Below are 18,843 nucleotides of genomic sequence, written 5' to 3' on the forward strand. Positions count from 1 at the left end.
TCAGATTGTGTTTACGTCATCCTTGCCGATCACCAGGGACCACAGTAGGGAACCATAACACGTCCGCTAGGTTACATTAGTTTATCTACAAGTGATGAATCATTAGTTTGTGTTTTCAGTTTAAGGCTAAAACTTGTAGATCAAAGATTCCCAAGATGTCCTTTTAAGGTTCTCAGATCCACAAAAAAATGATTTTACAGTATTGCGATTCTGAAGGAGGGAAGCTTTCTTGCACACACACACTAACAGCTGATGATGAGATGCAGCTCGGAGGGTTTCAGGGGGTTTTCCCAGTGATGATAACGCCAGCCAGAAAAACCGGACTGGGACGAGACCACGGTCACGTTGGCCGGTTTTCTGACCGCCGGGCCTCCTCCGCAGAGAGACTCTCCATGTGTGGGGACCCGCTGACCTTTAGCTCTGTGCGCGGCCAAAACACTGACTCTCTCTCTCTCTCAGCTCGAGCTCACGTCCGCCCTCCATCACCAGCGGCAGAGCTACCCCGAGGTCAGACACATTTACATTTTATGGATTTAAAAATGTTGTTTTTCATTCTCAGTATGTGTGAAAAGGAAGAGGAGCAGAACAAATCCCTAGACTGCCAAGTTTTTCCCTCGTCATAGAGAATTTCTGCACATGCCACGTTGGGTTTCAGCGTCTTTGATGCGTTGCCAAACTACAAGCTGGAGGGGTACAGAGTAAGTGGGGTTTTAATCTGCTTAATAACACTTAAAGACAGGCTTAAAGTGAAAGTGAAACTAATGGATACGACTCACTAAACATCCAGAAATTGTCACAGCTACAAGAAAATAAAGTCTATGGAGCCCAATAATGGAAACATTTAGAACCTCTTGCTGTTTTTTTTTTTTTTTTTTACCGTAAAACTTCAAATAAAAGCCCATCCCATATTTAAGGCCCAGTCCCTTTTTACTAGCCTGGGGTTGCTGCACATTTCCACAAATAAAGCCAGATATCAGTTAAGAGGCCCCCGATGCTTTTTGTGTTGTAAAAGTCGAACCTGATTAAGGTCGTTAAGACTGAAACGTTGTGTGATTCAATAAACATGTCAGCATAAAGCGACAGTATATGTAGGAGCTTTTCTCATTTACCTGAAGTTTCCCCCTCCTCTGGTGCACCTGTCACACATTCAGGTGTGCAGAGACTTTTTTTCAACAGAGTTGCAAAAGTCGGCAAGACACAAAAATGAAAGATTGATTTCAACTAGAGCCCGACTGATAAATCGGCCAGGTGATCCCAGATAATACTACATTTATTCACCAGTCAAAAAGCATTTCATTTAAGTATAGTTGGATTAAACTAGCAGTTCTCTTTCACCAGCAGAGGGCGCTGTATGGATTACAACAAACATCAACAAGCCCTCCATAGTGTGAAGCTGTGACGCACGTTCATGCACAGTTACTTTCCAGTTGAGTGACCATCTTGTCTTCATTATAAATCTTTTCCACAAGTGTTTGATAACTTAAACAAACAGATTGAAGATACACGAGAAAGAGATCAAGAGAAATCGGTCAATATATCAGTATCAGATTTGTTCTCTCCCCAATATCGGTATCGGCCCCAAAAAATCTCATATCGGTCGGGCCCTGATTTCAACATCTGTGCTCTCTGAAACATCTGTGTGATGATCTGGACAAAAACAGAGGCTGGATGCATCGGCCACAGGTTCACTAGCAAGGAACACAACTTGTGAATTTATGTTGTATACGGAGACAGATTTATTTATATGTGGAGGTGAGGGGTCGTCTTTAAGTTTGGCTTTGGAGAGTGATCAGACGACCGGGCAGAGGGAGACTCAGAGTGGAGGTTTCATCTCGGACTGTATCGTGAATACGACATGGGAGAGGCTTACATCAAGTTGAATATGAAGGGATGAGGACGGAGGGTGAACAGATGAGAGGAAGGGAACGGAGGAAGGGAGGGAGGGTCGAAGGAGCTGAGACAAACAGAGTGGAGTGAAGCGATCAGGTGTAAGTATTCGTCTTGTTGGTGATCGAAGGTGCGGTTTGGCTCGGTCTCGACCTCGGCCTTTAAATGAAACGTCTACCCCGCTCTCTCCTCCCCACATTTTCTCTCTCTCCAGCTGTTCTAGCAATAAAAAGGCAAACCTTAAAAAGTAGTTCCTCAAATTATAACTGATGTACATTACTGTTGTGAATAATATTCAAACATTTCAGGATCTTAAAGGAGCAGCCGGGAGAAGGGAAGGAGTGAAGTGAAAAGACGCACTCATCCCTATGCCAGCTTCAAAGTGTTATCCTGCAGATGTTTTTGTCCTCTGACCTTCAAAAGTGTCTCATTGAGGACCAGCATCTCAACACGGGACATGCCTGCCTCACGTGAAACACCAGAGGGCGCCACATGCTCGGGCTCAGCAGGCAGCCTGTCAGGCAGAAGTGGGTGAGTGGGGGGGGGGGGGGGGGGGGGGGGGGGGGATGGGGAAGCTGAGAGCTGCTCTGGGCGAGGCTCCAGTCTCACACACACACACACACACACACACACACACACACACACACACACACACACACACACACACACACACACACACACACACACACACACACACACACTGGCTGCAGACAGTGGCGTGTTAAAGCTCTGTGCTTATTGCATAATTGTAACATGGACGTGATAAATGTTCAGGACATTTCACTGGAACGCAGCATCAATACCATCCCGGCTGTGATGACTTAACAGGGGCTTAAACTAAATCGCTGATGAGAATAGACGGTGTAATAAAATACAGAATATGAAATAAAGGTCATGATTCAATAGATATAAAACACTGTGGATGGATTCATGGAGTCTCTGAAGCCTCGTTCAGCTTTAAAATAAAAATCACAAATTCTGCTGTAAATTCTCATTAAAATCTGCATTTGATGTGAAACCAGGGATTCCCAATAAAGCCCGACTGATATGAGATTTTTGGGGCCGATATAATGGAGAGAAAAAAATCAGATACCGATATATCGGCCGATATCTTTCTTAGATCTATCTTCGATCTGTAGCAATCGATTCATACTTAAATACACACATATCTTGCGTTAATTCCTCAAACGCTTGTGTAAAAGATTCATAATTAGAACAAGATTTATTTAATTTTTAGCCTTTTTTTGGGGGGAAAAAAACAACAGGCTTTTCTTAAAGGTGGCAGAAGAACACAGCGCTCCAAAGCCAACCAACCGATTCTATCAAAACAAAAGAGAAGTGGGAGTCTGTGGACAGAGCGGTAATGGAAGGAGTGTTTTCAAAACAAACACACAAGTGAGATCTTCATTCAAAAACAAAATCACAGAAAGCCAACTGATGGTGCTGACTCTCTGCAGACACTCGTCCAAACAGAGCAGAGAGACCATAACCTCCTTATGAAGCCTCCCAGCTGACTGTCACCATCCATCAGCTGAGCGAGAACATCACAGGTGCTCTCAATGACTCCTGATGAGCAGGGAAGTTTCCTTGGGAATCTATCCCTAACAGCACCGACTAACAACATAAGAAGATCTTTTAAAATCTTATCGTCACATATAATGTTATTACTTGATTTTATTTTTGTTCCTGTAACGGTTTTGAGAACGTTTTCAGTCACGTAAATGTGTAAATGTGACTTTAGTGAGGCGAGAAAACATTTAATTGAAGGAGCCACAAAGCCGGTTTAAACAAGATCACAAATCAAGACACACTAAGACACTACATTTATATTGTCTAAGGTTTATGTTTCAACTAAATGTCAAAACGAAACCTTTTGTTTGACCAGAGAGGCCGAAGAGCATCAGGAGGGACGAACATGGAAGAGAAAGAGGAGGGGAGTGTGTGTGTGTGTGTGTGTGTGTGTGTGTGTGTGTGTGTGTGTGTGTGTGTTGTTATATCATAAGGAATATAACATCCAAAATGGGCAGAGACCAAGACATGAATTAGTCACAGCGAGCATGTGACTCTGAGAAAACCAAAATGGTGGCTCGAAGATGAATAAATTCCTATAAATAAACTGAGTGAATGTCTGCTTTTTTTTTCTGTGTAAAAATAGACTCACAGAAGAATCGCTGTGAAACGAGAGCGAGGCAGAGAGCGAGGCAGAGAGCGAGGCAGAGAGCGAGGCAGAGAGGGCCCGGGGGGTAAAAACGGAGAGGAGAACATGGCGAGATGAAGGGAGGACAGCGTGCAGTCGGATGTGTGGAGGGGTTATGTCATGCAGTATGCAGCAGCAGGGTCCCTGCCGCTGTCAGCTGTGCAGCGGTGCAGAAACAGAGGAGGAGGAGGAGGGTTATGTAATACACCCAGAGCCTCTTCTCTAGGTGAGAAAAAAAAGCCTGCATCGATTAACGTAAGCTGCTATGGCCGCGGGGGCTGAGGGGGTTAAAATAAAACACGTTATAATCTGTTTGACCTCTGCAGAAGATACAATGAGCATCGCAACAATGGGGTCATCGGGTTTGACGTTCTGTTGTGTTTACCTTGCGTGTGTTCACTGGTGAATCACAACCGGGTTATAAAATCCCCTGAAATGCTGCTAAACAAAAATCACATTAAAAAAAAAAAGAGCTTCTAAATATGATCATCTCTACACACACACACACAAAGCAGTTAGAAGGTGTATTTTTAGACACATTAAAATGTCGATGTGGCTGAAGACATGGCGGTGTAGGTTGTTTTGGAACCAACACCGTGGTTAGTGTGAGCACCCCATGTGCGAGGCTATGATCCTCCAAGCAGGCGACCTGGATTAAAGTCTGACCTGTGGCTCCTCTGCCAAAATTGAATACACACTCTCTCTCTCTCTCGTTCTCTCCCTGATATCTGACTCTATCCACTGTCCAATCCCTTAAATAAAGGCATAAAAAGCGAAGGAATAAACCAAAAAGATCCGATCTTAGAGCTCCTCTGAGGAAACTTTAGTTCATCGTGTCATGACAATTATGGCGCCCCAAGTGGGGCAACTTATCTCTCTGTTGATTTTGAAACTTGACTGTTGTAAACAAGCGGCAACCTCAAGTTTTGAAAAATGAAGCCAATGCGGAAGTGCAAAATCCTGCAGTTCATCGAGTGTCCACTAGAGGCTGGCTGCACAACAGGCAAAAAAGCGATTTTTACAGCATAAATAAACATGTTTACAGCCTGGTACAAAAAATGAAATAGGTCTGATTAGTTATTGTCATCACTGACACACACTGGACAGATTTTATGAACGATACGTGTTTTCCATAGTTTGGCTCGTAGCTGACATGATTGACAGGTGGGCGCGGTGTAACGGTTCGTCAAGAGGTTTAAAACCCGCCTCAGCTCCGGCTCTCAGCCTGTCGTTAAGTTGACTCAAAGTTAGACTGAGACAGCATTTCCAACATGGCGGCTGCTGCTGATGAGCCTCCAGCGCCCCCTGCAGGAACAGATGGCTGACGTCACTCAGGCTTCATCCGTTAATATTTACAGTCTAAGGTTGCAACCCATGATTCTCATTAACAGGAGTCGCTGTGATTGGCTAGTTACAAGCAGACTCAACCTGATTGGTTGTTTGAGTCAGACGCAGACCGGACACACGATTACTTAAACGACCATTTTTGATGTTGTTAGTGAAATGCAACGATCAAAATGTATAATTTTAACCAAAACTTTAATGAAATAATGTGACATACTGCAGCTTTAAGGTCTAAAGGTCGACTGGATTTATATTCCTTTTGTTTGGCCTCTAATATTTATTTCTTTAATCATCTTCTTGCATGCCTCAGCATTCAGGAATACGATCTGTAAGAATAAAAAAAACAAAAGATTCTTCTTATTAAATGTCCTCCTTCTGAGTAAATACTCAAAATGTCTCGGTGATGTGCACGATCACATCTGGTTGAGTTTTCAACCTCCCCCCCCCCTGTCGATGGATTCAGGGGAGGACTGGGGATTACTGGGAAGCATCCCAATGTCTCTTTGCTGAGCTGGAAATACTGGCTGTCATCCAGGGTCCATCTGCCTGCTGCAGTGGTCACGGAGTTTTTTTTTTTTTTTTTTTTTACAGGAAATCTAAACAGACAACAATTCAGCTCCTGCTCATGACAGCTGGAGAGTTATTCTGTCCTCTTTTCTGCACTGTGAGCGGCTCTGAGTGTGAACACAGTTTATGCACCGTGGCAGATGTCAAACTGGGGGATACAGACGGGACTTTCATTCAGTGTTTCACTTTTTCAATTCCTAACAAATTCTCCCACTGTGCTGCTTCTTCTGTTTGCATCAAATACCCTTTTCTTTCCATATCAGCCCATGAAAACTGAAGTTTAAGCATGCTACATTTACGTTTCATGGGCTGCATCAGGCGCTCCTTTAGGAATATAACGACAAACCGGTTCTAAGTGTCTTCATCATGGGATCATTATCTTTATTTCAAAAACATTTTCCTTCAACTACAGACGAGGATTTCAACCTGAAACCCTCCAAAAAAACCCAAATCCACTCCTCTGTCTTTTTTAGCTTGCTCTGACCCAGCAGCCTGAGGATTTCAGACATTTGGAAAAAGGAACATCACGCTCCAGTTGAGGCAGAATTTACATAATCCCGTTCACATCAGACCTAGAGTAACCTCTTTAACAAAATGTCTACATAGAGAAGAAAGTATACGGGGTAACTTCCATTTCCTCTAATCTTTTTAACCCTTCACGACGTGACACTTTTTAATCAGTAGCTGAAACATTTTAGTCAAGAAGCCAATCAATCATCTCTATCCATCCAGTATCTATAGTGCTTTTTTCCTGTTCAGGGTCACGGGGGGGTGGAGCTGATTCCAGCTGGGATTGGGTGAGAGGAGGGGTGCGCCCTGGACTGGTCGCCAGTCAATCACAGGGCTGACATATAGAGATAACCAGCCACACTCTACACTACACTATTTCCTGCATTTACAACATTTCCCGCATTGCCGCCATATTCAAAATTGTAGATATTTCATCTGAGGCTTCCTGACGATCACAAAAATTAAAACGTGGTAAATTTGTGGCATAATCACTTAAATCAACTCTTTCTTCATCTTCATCCAACCACCCATCAAATAAAGGATCACATGTTTTACTGGTGTTTTATTGGAGCGGCTGTAACTCCAGTATCTGACAGTGATGGGGGGGCGGTCACAGCCGTGTTTGGCCGGTTGCCACGGCAACTGCATGAGTTACACACTCCTCCGCTGCAGCTGCCCTCTGTTTGGCCCCCGCGGATATTATTGTGTGTCTCCACTCCCACGTTTTTCTACATCTGCAATTCACTGTGAAGACCAGAGAGCAAGCTGAGGAAGATGCAAAGTGCAGCACGGACGGAGTCATAAGCACTGGATGGTATATAGTCAGTGTTTGTCTTGCAAACATTAGATGTGTTTATTTATCCTTCACCCAAAACAAAATTAAATGCAATTCCTCCCTTTTAGAGCATCGCCCAGTCAGGAAAAAATACATTTGCACTTACTGTATATTTTCTTGCATGCAAAGATGCTGGCATATCATGAGTGTCTTCACTGTGAGAGCTTGAATGCCATATTTTATTCACATCCATACAGTCTAATGTAAAGGGCTATTTGCAGCTATAGAGAGCTGGGAAAAGAATCCACTTAAAGCCGACGTCTCTATTTCAGGATGTTAAGTACTCTTCAGTGTTGGCTGGATGACAAGAGGCTGGCACACCTCCGTCTGAGCTGCAGGGGGCAGCCGATCACTGGCCAGGTCTGACTCACCTGCAACAAGGTTTCTGCAGAGTTTGAGATTTTTGGAACAAAGTGAAACAAGCGTTCAATCTCTCGCCTCCCTGTAGGAATGTGTGCAGCTTGTTCCTAAGTATTTGAAACAAACATTTTACTGGAGCAAAAAAGGAAGGAGAGAGAGAGAGAGACAAGACGGGAACAGTTAAAGTTGCACTTCTGCTAAAGTCAGAGTAAGAAAAGTCTAAATGGAGAGGTCAGAACGTTTAGGTGAGGGAAAGGTTGTTAGCCAGCTTCATAAGGAAGTGAAACAAGACAGAAGTTAGAGGCTTATCTTGCATTTTGGCTAATGATTGACTGGACAATGTACTGTATCTGCAGCCCTGTAAAAAGCAATAAAAGAACAAGTTTATAGATCAAATGGGACAAACGCCTGCACAGTAACTGCACCTTGATACCAGTTCTGATCCTCAAAAAATCTGCTTTTATTCTCACCTGAATAAGACAAATGAATAAAGTAAATACAAATTAAAGGAGAAATGCCTTTCCACTTCTAACCTGACAGAATCTATTCTCTTTGGACCTTTGACGATGTTCAAACTTTTTATTTTCTGCTAGCAAAGACACACCACAAGCTCGAGCTGCTGACTTGATACGTATTGAACCCAATGCGGTGATGGAGTGAAACATCTGCACTGCATCCTGACGTTTCTGCTGAGCCGCTGCAGTGTTGTCTCTCTGGCCGAAGTCCAACCTGCGGCTTCATGCGTGCCCTTGTGCCTCGCTGCACGTACACACTCTGCAAAGTGGCTTTACCAGCAGGTATGTGGCACACCCCCGCCCCCACACAACACACACGATACACAACTGTCAAAAAATGTCCTTACACTGCTTCTCCTTTCTGACAACAGCAGATATGTTGTAGATTTTTATACAGACGAAGAAAAAGGTAAAGAAAAGAAACACTGAGTTCTTACTTTGTTCAAGACAAACTTAATGTGTCAGGCTGCCTTCAACAATTCAGAAGACTCCACCAGGTTCTGCGCTCACTTGTTAGCGTAGCTGTCATTTCTAGCCCCCAGAAGAGGAGCTGTATAGATTTTTGTATAGTTTCTATTGTTAGCCAGAAGTCAGCTGTCTCTGTGTGCAGCGCATCAGTCAGCACAGACTAGTTTCCGTGTTTCTATTTTCTGAAAGAAAGCACAATGTTCATGCTGCTGCTCCGTGCGTCCTGTGACAGTGACTCAAAACATAAAGCAGCACATACTCGCAGGAATACGGAAAATAAACCTCATTTTTCAGTGTAGGGTGTTGAAGTGTGACTGCCTCGTTTCTCAGCAGCTAAAATCTAGTCTCTGAATAAACGATGCAATTCTGATATAATCATAGACGCAGCATGAATAACTGTACATTAAAGGAGTTAGCTCTAGCTATACTGGAACAAAACATCCAGTAAAGAAATCAGCAGACGAGCATTCAACTACAAAGCTCCCTCTGACTGGAACAATCTACCTATAAACATCAGAACAATAAATTCACTACACATTTTGAAGAAATCACTGCTACCTTTTCTCACAAAACCATGTTGCTGCTTCTCATGGTGATGTCTTCTTACCCCTCTAATATCTTGATTACATATGTCACTATGTGCATCTATCTCTGATGACTTTGTGTGGGTGCTGTGGCTTTGCGGGAGGGATACATGGGCAGATGGGTGTTTGAGAGCCTTTATGTTTATGTGTGTATTTTGTGCTTGACTGTCTGTATCACACTGTACTGTTGTGTTTTTGTTTTTGTGTTGGACCCCCTCGAAAACGAGACGGTTCATCTCAAGGGGCGATCCATCAAATAAACAGAATTTCTCACAAACATTAAAAAAAAAAAAAGAAGACCACCATTTTCCACAACGCAATCAATCCTGAATAGCTGGCAGCATGTTTGAGGAAGGGACACTACAGACACGCACACACAGAGGGATGGATGTGAAAAAAGGAAATGGAACCTGTCCCAAAAAAAAAAAGATAAGATGGGCAAAAGTTTCGGTGTCATTGTGCAAACACGACTGACACAACATGAGATCATTTTTCGCTCGTAAATTACACAAAACGGAATAAAACGGACTCAGCGTGCAAAGGCCTTTCCTCGTTACTTCCCTCTGTAAACTTGAAATGACGTCGTTTTAAACGCTCTTCATATTTATGTTTTCAGAGTTATACTAATATGAATTTAGATTTTTCTTCTGCATGCATGTGTCAGATTATTTATAACATAATATTGATGAATTCTGGTCGTAGGGGCCGCCTGTAAAGTTTTTCCCAACGCCCCAACAGACTTCAGAATCGCCGCTGGTGGCCAACATGGAGTACTACTGGGACAACATATTTTTATCAGTCAGCCCTGAAGTTAGCGTTGTCCTGGTTTTGCGAAAACAAAAAGCCAATGTGATATTTCCACTGGATTTTGGATTAGTGCGGAGAATAAGCTCTGTGGCAAATAAAGTGTTTTGGATTCTTGCACAATTTGTTAAGCATGATAATCTTCACCAACACTTTTTGGATTTTTGCTGCATGAATGCCTAACCACCAGAAGTTGGAAGACAATTGAAGGCAATAACGAAATACATGAAAAATCAAATAATCAAAAGTCACTGTATCAAAATGCTTCTGTCTATACTCGCTCTATCAGACCGTGTGATATCCTCACATATGCTGCGAGGAAGAATATCTTTTTGTCATGGATTGATAATGAAGTGTTTTCCTCTTGAATACTTGACCTGTTTGCTTCACTCTACAAAAACATATGGAGCTCATACCTCCATTTCTCAAATTCTAGTGTAGCCTCGACACTTGCATGCATTTTGCTCGACTAACTATGGGCGCTGCTCTCTTTTGGAAAAACAAGAACTTAGTACTGTAGTACTTGAAAATCGGTCTTGGTCTCGAGACCACTTTTTGAAGGTCTCAACTCTGAATCAAAAGCATTTTTATTAGGTCTTGTCTCTGTCTCAGACTGGGCTTCACACAGATGACCCAGGAGTAAGTGAAGTTTTTGATTATTTGACTTTTCATGTATTTTATTATTGCCTTCAAGTTTGCGTCCAACTTCTGGTGGTTAGGCATTCATGCGTCAAAAATCTTAAAAAGTGTTGTTGAAGATTATCATGTTTAACAAATTGTGCAAGAATCCAAAACGCTTTATTTTTTAAGAGAACAGTTTATGTTTAAAAATGTATTTTCATATGACGAAAAGGCAGCCATGTTGTTTCCAGTTTGAATGCATTTCCTGTCAATCACACCTGGCTTTAAATCAAGACCGGTCACCAATGATTGGCTACTTTTCCATGACATTACTTTGAAGGAAAAGGCCTCTTTCTAAAACAACAAATTACTTCAATTCATACATCATTTCATTTTAATCCTCGTTACAGCCACAACCTTGTTGGTGTTAAAAAAAAAACACACAGCCCTCAGTGGGAGCTGAAGAGCCACACACCAAGGAGCTCCTGTTAAAAGATTGATTTAGCAACAAATGGCCTTTGCTATGATTCTGTCTGTCACAAGATGATGAAAATAAGTGGGCCTTGGGTTGCTGAAAGGTGGTGGAAGGAGCATAGCCCCCCACAGCCCCCCCACTGATTTCTACAAAATGATAGACAAAGAGAAAACTGGAGCCAAAACAGAAGAGAAGCGTGTGTCACTGGGCAGAGAAGGGGAATTAGGACGGAATAGAAAGTGAGAAAAATGAAATATTTCTTGTGGATTTAGATTTTCACTCAAACAGAAACTACAGAGAGCCAACTGAGGGTGTTGTTTCCCTGGAGACACTCAACCAACTGAGCAGGGAAAACGTCGACCTCCCTGTGAAGCCTCCCAACCATCAGCTGATCGTCACCAGCCATCAGGTGCACTCAGTAGCTCCTGATGAGCAGGGAAACCTGTGACCTAGTTCTTCAGGAATCTGTCCATAACAATGACAGGAAGCGATATGGTAACACATTTATATGGAAGTCTTTTTCACAGTAAATCAAATCTCTTCTGTTGTCACCATAGAAGTAATAAGGTTTTCTTTTTTTTTCTCGTCAAAGCTCCCGTCTCTGTGGGAGAATTGTTCAGTTATTTTTCGAGCAGTGCACAAACGTGTCGCCCTTGAAAACTGTGCCATCGTTGTGTTTTGTTATCACAAGGCCGAGCTCAGTGAACCTGTGACTGTCAGTGTGTTCAGTCCTGCAGGCGGCGATTAGACCCGGTCCTCTACTCTTATCACCTCTCTCTTTATGTGTCTGCGAACTTCCTCAGTGAGGAGCTTTTAAAATGTGTGACATCATCCGCAGCCAATCAGAGAGTCTGTAACAACGCCATCACGTTCTTTATCATGACGATAGAATGACGGTTAAACAGTCAGCTGCAAAAGACGATTCAAACTGTTTAAATTACATTTATTTTATATGATGAATAAAAGGAAGAATGTGTGACTTTAGGTTTAACAGGATTTTTCTTTTTCTTTTTATTAAACAAAGTGGAAGCTCTGAGCATTTTTAATGATGTACAAATAAGATATTTATTGCCCATAAGCCTCACAGTCTTCAAACCTCCCCAGAAATAATTTGTTTTTATGTCTACACTTTTTCTAATGACTGTAAAAAGAAAAACAGAAGGACATTAATCTGAGAAGTGAGCCTGAATAATATGAGCTGATATGTGGCTTCAAAATAGACGAAGAAAACAGCAGCTCAATAAAAGAGAAAGCAGCACATAACAGAGAGCAGTACAGTTCAGCCGCTGAGCTGACAGACTGTATGTGCATGTAGGAAAAGTACTGCAGGGCGTCAGGAGCTTATCAAAGTGTAAATGTGAAGCTTGTTCTGTGCCTGCAGACAGAGAACACATGAGAGCAGATACTCAGCCTGTTATCTTTTGTTTTACAGCAGAGAGACTGTGTGGAGTCAGAGACGAGGAGCTGATTAGAGAATGACATCATTATGTTACAGGGAGGAAACATAATGTGACAAATACAATAAAAATAAGGAATATACAGGTTAGACTTTTGAGAACTACAAGGCATCAAACATAATGATAAAAATATTGAACTTTAATTATGTACTTTTCAAAAGGGGGCACAGCTTGGCCCCCATTCACTTTGTATTGGACACGACAAGCGAGTGGGGCAAAGGATTATGGGACGCTTAGCGAGCAGGCTTTACAAAAATGAAGGCTTTACACGTCAGATGATTGTGCTGATTTGACTTTTTCTCGCACATTGTAGCTCGCAAGTTTCTGTAACCGAGTTGATTTTTTTTCATCCCTTTAGTGTTTTCTTTGTTTGGTGTTTCCCAAATCCTCCAAACACACTTCTTTCAAACGCACGAGTCATGAAAGAAGACGAGGGTTAAATTGAAGGGGATTGAGACTTTAAATTGTCCCCGTTGCTGGTTTTGTTCTGATCACTCTTCTTGCTTACATTTTGAATTTTGAAAAAGATAAAGAAAGGAAAAGATCCAAATTACCGACACTTCAATACATATTCAATACATATCAAACACTGACTCATATTTTATCATTTTCTGTTTCATATCTGAACCTGAAGTATGTTCGGGTAGCTGCTGTTTTATTCAGCAAAATGAGCAAAGATCCAAATCTCTGTTTAGCATGAGAACAAACTAAATGATCAGAACGGAATTAATTCCCTGAAAACAATGCTCATGCACACTCACTATTAAAGAAAATCACTGATATTGTTTAAGATAAAAGCTGCGTAACTTTAAGTCACCTGGAGGAGGAAACAAGCTGCATGAAAGCTGCAATGAATAGGTCGCAAACTTTTTTTTATAGCATGTAGCATGTAGCATGTAGCATGTAGCATGTAGCATGTAGGGCAGCGTATCTGGCTCTGAATCATTTATTTTGTGCTTGGAGGGCATCCTGCAGGGCACCTCCTCATGCTTTCTTGCACAATGGGTCTCCATATAGGGGACATAACCATGTTTGATATACAATAAGGCAAAAACTTTCAATGTGAATAACAGAAATGTTGTTAAACAGAAATCTTAAGTGTTAAAAAAGCTGCGCTGTATCGCTCAGATCATGAATCAACATCATTGAAATGCTTTCTTAAAAATTCCCGGGGTGAGATGTGGAGGTATAAGAGCGTTTCCACTCCAACGTTTACACGCATGTTATTAAAAAACTGTTATAAATATTTAATCTCCTGCCTGCTGCTAATCCTCTCAGAGCTCCCCGCCGCTCCGTGCAGAACACAGGATTCATTTGAAACTGTAACAAAGCCCTCAGCTGACGGCTCGGTGACGTCACAGCGAGGCAGAACAAAGCCTCCCCTCTGACCTCTGCAACAAAAAAAATAAAAAAAATCAGCGCAGATAACACACATGGAGCACGTGGCGGACGCAGACACAAAGACTTTACAGTACAGACACAAACACTCAGTGAGACTCCTCTCAAGGCGTGGACACTTCCTGTCTGCAGCAGATGATTTAAACATTATGGAAAAACACATCAGAACTTTAACCCAGTTAGACCACAGAGAAAGACGATTTTAACATTTATTTGTGGATTTGTAATATTCACTAACTAACAGAGGCTTCTGGGAAATAATGATATGACTGTTCCTCTATCTTACATCATGAGCTTCAGCTGATTATTTGCTGTAACAATCTACGCAGCGCCTCTAATTCTGAGGCCATGGTCCTCTTCTGGAAAACAATACATTGCTCCCTCCGGGTGGGAGTGAGTCCCTTCCTCAGGTGAAGGAGTTCCAAGTATCTCATGGGTCTTGTTGGACTGTGAGATTGTCAGACTGATTGTTGCAGCATCAGCAGTATTTGCGGGCGATGTGCTGGACCGTCGTGGTGAAGAGGGAGCTGAGACCAGGGTCCTCCGAGACCAAGACCAAGACCAAGACCAAGACCAAGACCAAGGCAGGGCAAGAATGAGACAAGAAACCAGTAATGACATGGAAGATTAGCCTTTCAGTGGTGGTCTTGATTTAAAATGCGGAGTCCACCCAGTCTGAGACCGAGACAAGGCCGGGGAAAAATGCTTTAGACCAGGGGTGGGCAACTGGCGGCCCGGGGGCCAAATGCGGCCCCCATCAACCCTCAACGTGGCCCTCAGGTAAATTTTTACACATCAATTAATTGGAAACATGAAGAAAACATGACAAAATCTGCTATGAAGTCATGAAAACCAGAAATATATCCATAATAATATTTGATCACTGGTATATGTTGAGTTAAATTTGAGATATAATTGACTGTAATCATTTTTGTATTCTACAATTTGGCCCTCTGGCAGTGAGAATTAAATGAATGTGGCCCTTGCTGTGACCAAAGTCGCCTGTCCCTGCTTTAGACCAAGACCGACTTCTTGTACTACAACATTTGGTAAAAGTGCGGAAGTGCATTAAGTTCCAGACAAGTTGATCTGTAGAAGTTACAGACCTCAGAACACAAAAATAAAGAAATAAAAACATGAAACATTAAGAAGTGTGACATCAGCTTCCCAGCCTGCTGTCTCTGCCTCTCCATGCAAAAACCTCCATGAAATGTCCAACAACCACATCCAGCAGCAAAGAGAAAAAAAGAAGAAAATAAAAACAAAGCATGAATCACACAGATATCCTACGACTTGTTCCACTCAATAATGGCGTCTGGGACAAATCCGATGACTTCAGCACTTTAAATCCTCCTCAGATATTTCAAAGTGCTGCACCGCCTTGACTCTGGCGCTTGACCTTATTAGTTATTCATATAGTTGGTGTGTTGTGGTTGTGTTTGTCATTAATGTGTCTTTCTGTTTGGAGGGTGATTTGTCGGTGTGAGTATTTCTTTAAATATTACATGCATGTTTATTAATGCACGTCAGAAGCCGAATAAGAACATAGAAGTTTGATTTTTAACAACAGGAACCAGGACTACGTTAATGGCTTTAATATATTTTGGGGTGTGAGACTCTTCCTTTAAATGTGACTTTCTGTGTCTGTTTGAGGTCCTTCTACTATTTTCCTCTTGAGCAGACTCCCCCCCCCCCCCCACAAAGGAGCGAACAACAACCCTCTATTCCCAGTCCCATAATGCTCCCCAGTGTTCCCACTGCTAAGAGCCCATTTTCAGCTCTGGACGCCTGCCAACCCAGTTCTTCCATTAAATGAAGACCCACAGAGCGACCCGGCTGTCCAGATTAATCCTCCACTGTTGTCCCCCCTTTAGAGGGCGACCCCGCACCTCAGCCACAAAGATGATTGGCCGGGATCCAAACTGTGCCGTTTGTGGAGGGTCGCGGGCCAGACGGGAGTGGTGTTTTAATGAGCTTGGTTCCCAGGGCAAAGGATTAAACAAAAGAGCAGCGATCTCATTGTGTTTTCAGTATAATGTGTGCAAAACCCCCAAAAACATCCCCAAAAAACTGGTGAATCATGCCGTCAGCTTTAATAGAAAAAATGTAACACTGGGCTATAATTAGAACCTCTGATGATAAGAGAGCTTCAGAAACAGTGATAAGACGCTTTCATTCTGCTGCTAATGGAGTTGGTCGGCTCGTGTTAATGTAGAACGAGGCTTTAGGTCGATGTTGAAGGACGGAGAAAACGTCCGACAGACTCAGAATCCTGAGAGCTGAGAGGCAGAATAATATGACCTTCTGAATATTCATCAAACACACCCTATGTTAAAATACTGTAGAGTTATAAATACCTAAAATTAGGGAGAAGTCAAACTCCCTCTTAGTTTGTTGTTCTCCGCTCTGTGTTCACATGAATGGGGCGGTGTTCCTTCAGCTTGTTTATGTTTCACTCAGAGGCTCAAACATGTTTTTTTTCTCTTGAATGATTCCCTCTCTCTCCAACCATGTGTGCTGTTACCACGTGGGGGAAGAGAGATGGCCCCGCCCACTCTAGGGCGCTGTATCTATCCAACTCTAACATGTGTCACTAGTCTTTCTAATAACCCCCCAATGATGAGAAAAGTCCATCCTCTCCATCTTCTGCCTGCTCCACTTTTCAGAAAATGTGTGCTCAAACAGGCCGTTTGGAGATTTTCCCTTCATGACATCACAAAGGGCAGTAGCCCCTCCCCCAGGTGGGTGACACTCCCACAGCTAGGTGTTTGTTCTGACCCTCTGAGTCTGCCTTCTCACCGTAAACAATAGGACATGGAGCGAGAAAGCACCGAGTACACCCGAGCCCTTCCAGAGAGGGGGCGTGGTCAGACACAGCTCATTTACATATTTAAAGGTACAAACACAGAAACAGCCTGTTCTGAGCAGGGCTGAAATAGAGGGGTTTATAGACATGATCAAATACAGGATCAGAGTGGATTTAGAACAAGAAACTTCACACACATGTTGAGGAGCTCTGAGACTTATTTAAGCTTGTGGTAAAGGAGGAGAATATGTGACCTTTTAGGATCTTCTTTTCCTTCCTTTAATTGTTATATATCCAGAGGTGTTTCACAGTTTCTTCCACCAGACTTTTAAATAAATGAAAACGTGCAGTTCAACCCTGTTTGCCATCCTCACATCTGTATATTTCAGCATATTTTCTGATGTAGATATCCTTTCTACATCTTTATTGCTCTTCTAATCTTTTCTTTATTGCCTCCTATTCTGTTACTAATTGTATTTTATTATATTATTATTATTATTATTATACATTCTTTATACTTAATATTGAACCTTTTAAAAGGAGAAAACCCATTCGCTCATCTGTACCCTCATTCAAAGCGACCATAACCATCTTGAATCTTGATTTTCTGTAGATTAAAATATGAAATATTAAAACTCTATTATAACCTTTTTGACGGGGTAGTCACTTTCCAAAATGGAAAGTAAATAAATTATTCAAACACAGACATGGCGCTCATACCGAAGTGATCCTGTAATTTCATCCTTATGCAACTATTATAATCTGCATGCGATTAGTTATTATAAAACACACTGCAGCACCTTTTGTGTTTCCCTGACAGGACGAGGCAGCATCGGGTTTCCATCCCACCGCTGATCAATAGTAATTCAGAAAACAACTGGAACTGATTCAAACATCCTCATCAATATTTCATAGAGTCAGACTCTAGAAGAGGCCTGTGGCTTTTAATACTTTGCAGGGTGGAAACATTCGACCCCTGCTGACCGGCTGACGGTGTGAGACACGGGGGCACGAATACTTTTATTTTTATAATTACTGATTGATCCTAAAATACAAGATGAGCAGCGTGTTTGAGCTGCAGATAAAGTCTGATTTTTTATGTGGCTTCACTGTGTTGTAATCTGCTATAACAAGCATCCTTCTAACACATAACTTGTTCCAGATATTTTTCTGATGCTTTGCAAACACGTCACATTATCTGACCATTTTCTACAGTTTTTTAAAGGTCACATATCTTCAACCAGTTTAAATAAGTCTCAGAGCTCCTCAAAACATGTGTGTGAAGTTTCTTGTTCTAAATCCACTCTGATCCTGTATTTGATCATGTCTATAAACCCCTCTATTTCAGCCCTGCTCAGAACAGGCTGTTTCTGTGTCTGTACCTTTAAATATGTAAATGAGCTGTGTCTGACCACGCCCCCTCTCTGGAAGGTGCTCGGTGTACTCGGTGCTTTCTCGCTCCATGTCCTATTGTTTACGGTGAGAAGGCAGACTCAGAGGGTCAGAACAAACACCTAGCTGTGGGAGTGTCACCCACCTGGGGGAGGGGTTACTGCCCTTTGTGATGTCATGAAGGGAAAATCTCCAAACGGCCTGTTTGAGCACACATTTTCTGAAAAGTGGAGCAGGCAGAAGATGGAGAGGATGGACTTTTCTCATCATTGGGGGGGTTGAAGACAGACTAGAGACACATATTAGAGTTAGAAAAACATTGAGAAGTGTATTTTATGTGACCTTTAATGTTGCTGCATCAATGAGTGATGTTTCCTGTTTTTATATTATAAATAAAACTTAAAGTTAATCTCTCTCCTCTGACCCTGAATTGACTTCTCTTCTTTACTCCTGACCTCTAAGTGTTAGAGGTCAGGAGTAAAGACAACAAATGACCGCCTGATGTTTCCACAACAAACAGAGGACACTCAGACTCGCTTTCACAATCATCAGGCACACTTAGACTGTGATTGATCTCATTAAAAACAATTCCTGCAGATCTTTTTGAAAGGCAGCAACCTGTG

This window comes from Labrus mixtus, chromosome 18 (genome assembly GCF_963584025.1).
Source record: "Labrus mixtus chromosome 18, fLabMix1.1, whole genome shotgun sequence".
Lineage (NCBI taxonomy): Eukaryota > Metazoa > Chordata > Actinopteri > Labriformes > Labridae > Labrus > Labrus mixtus.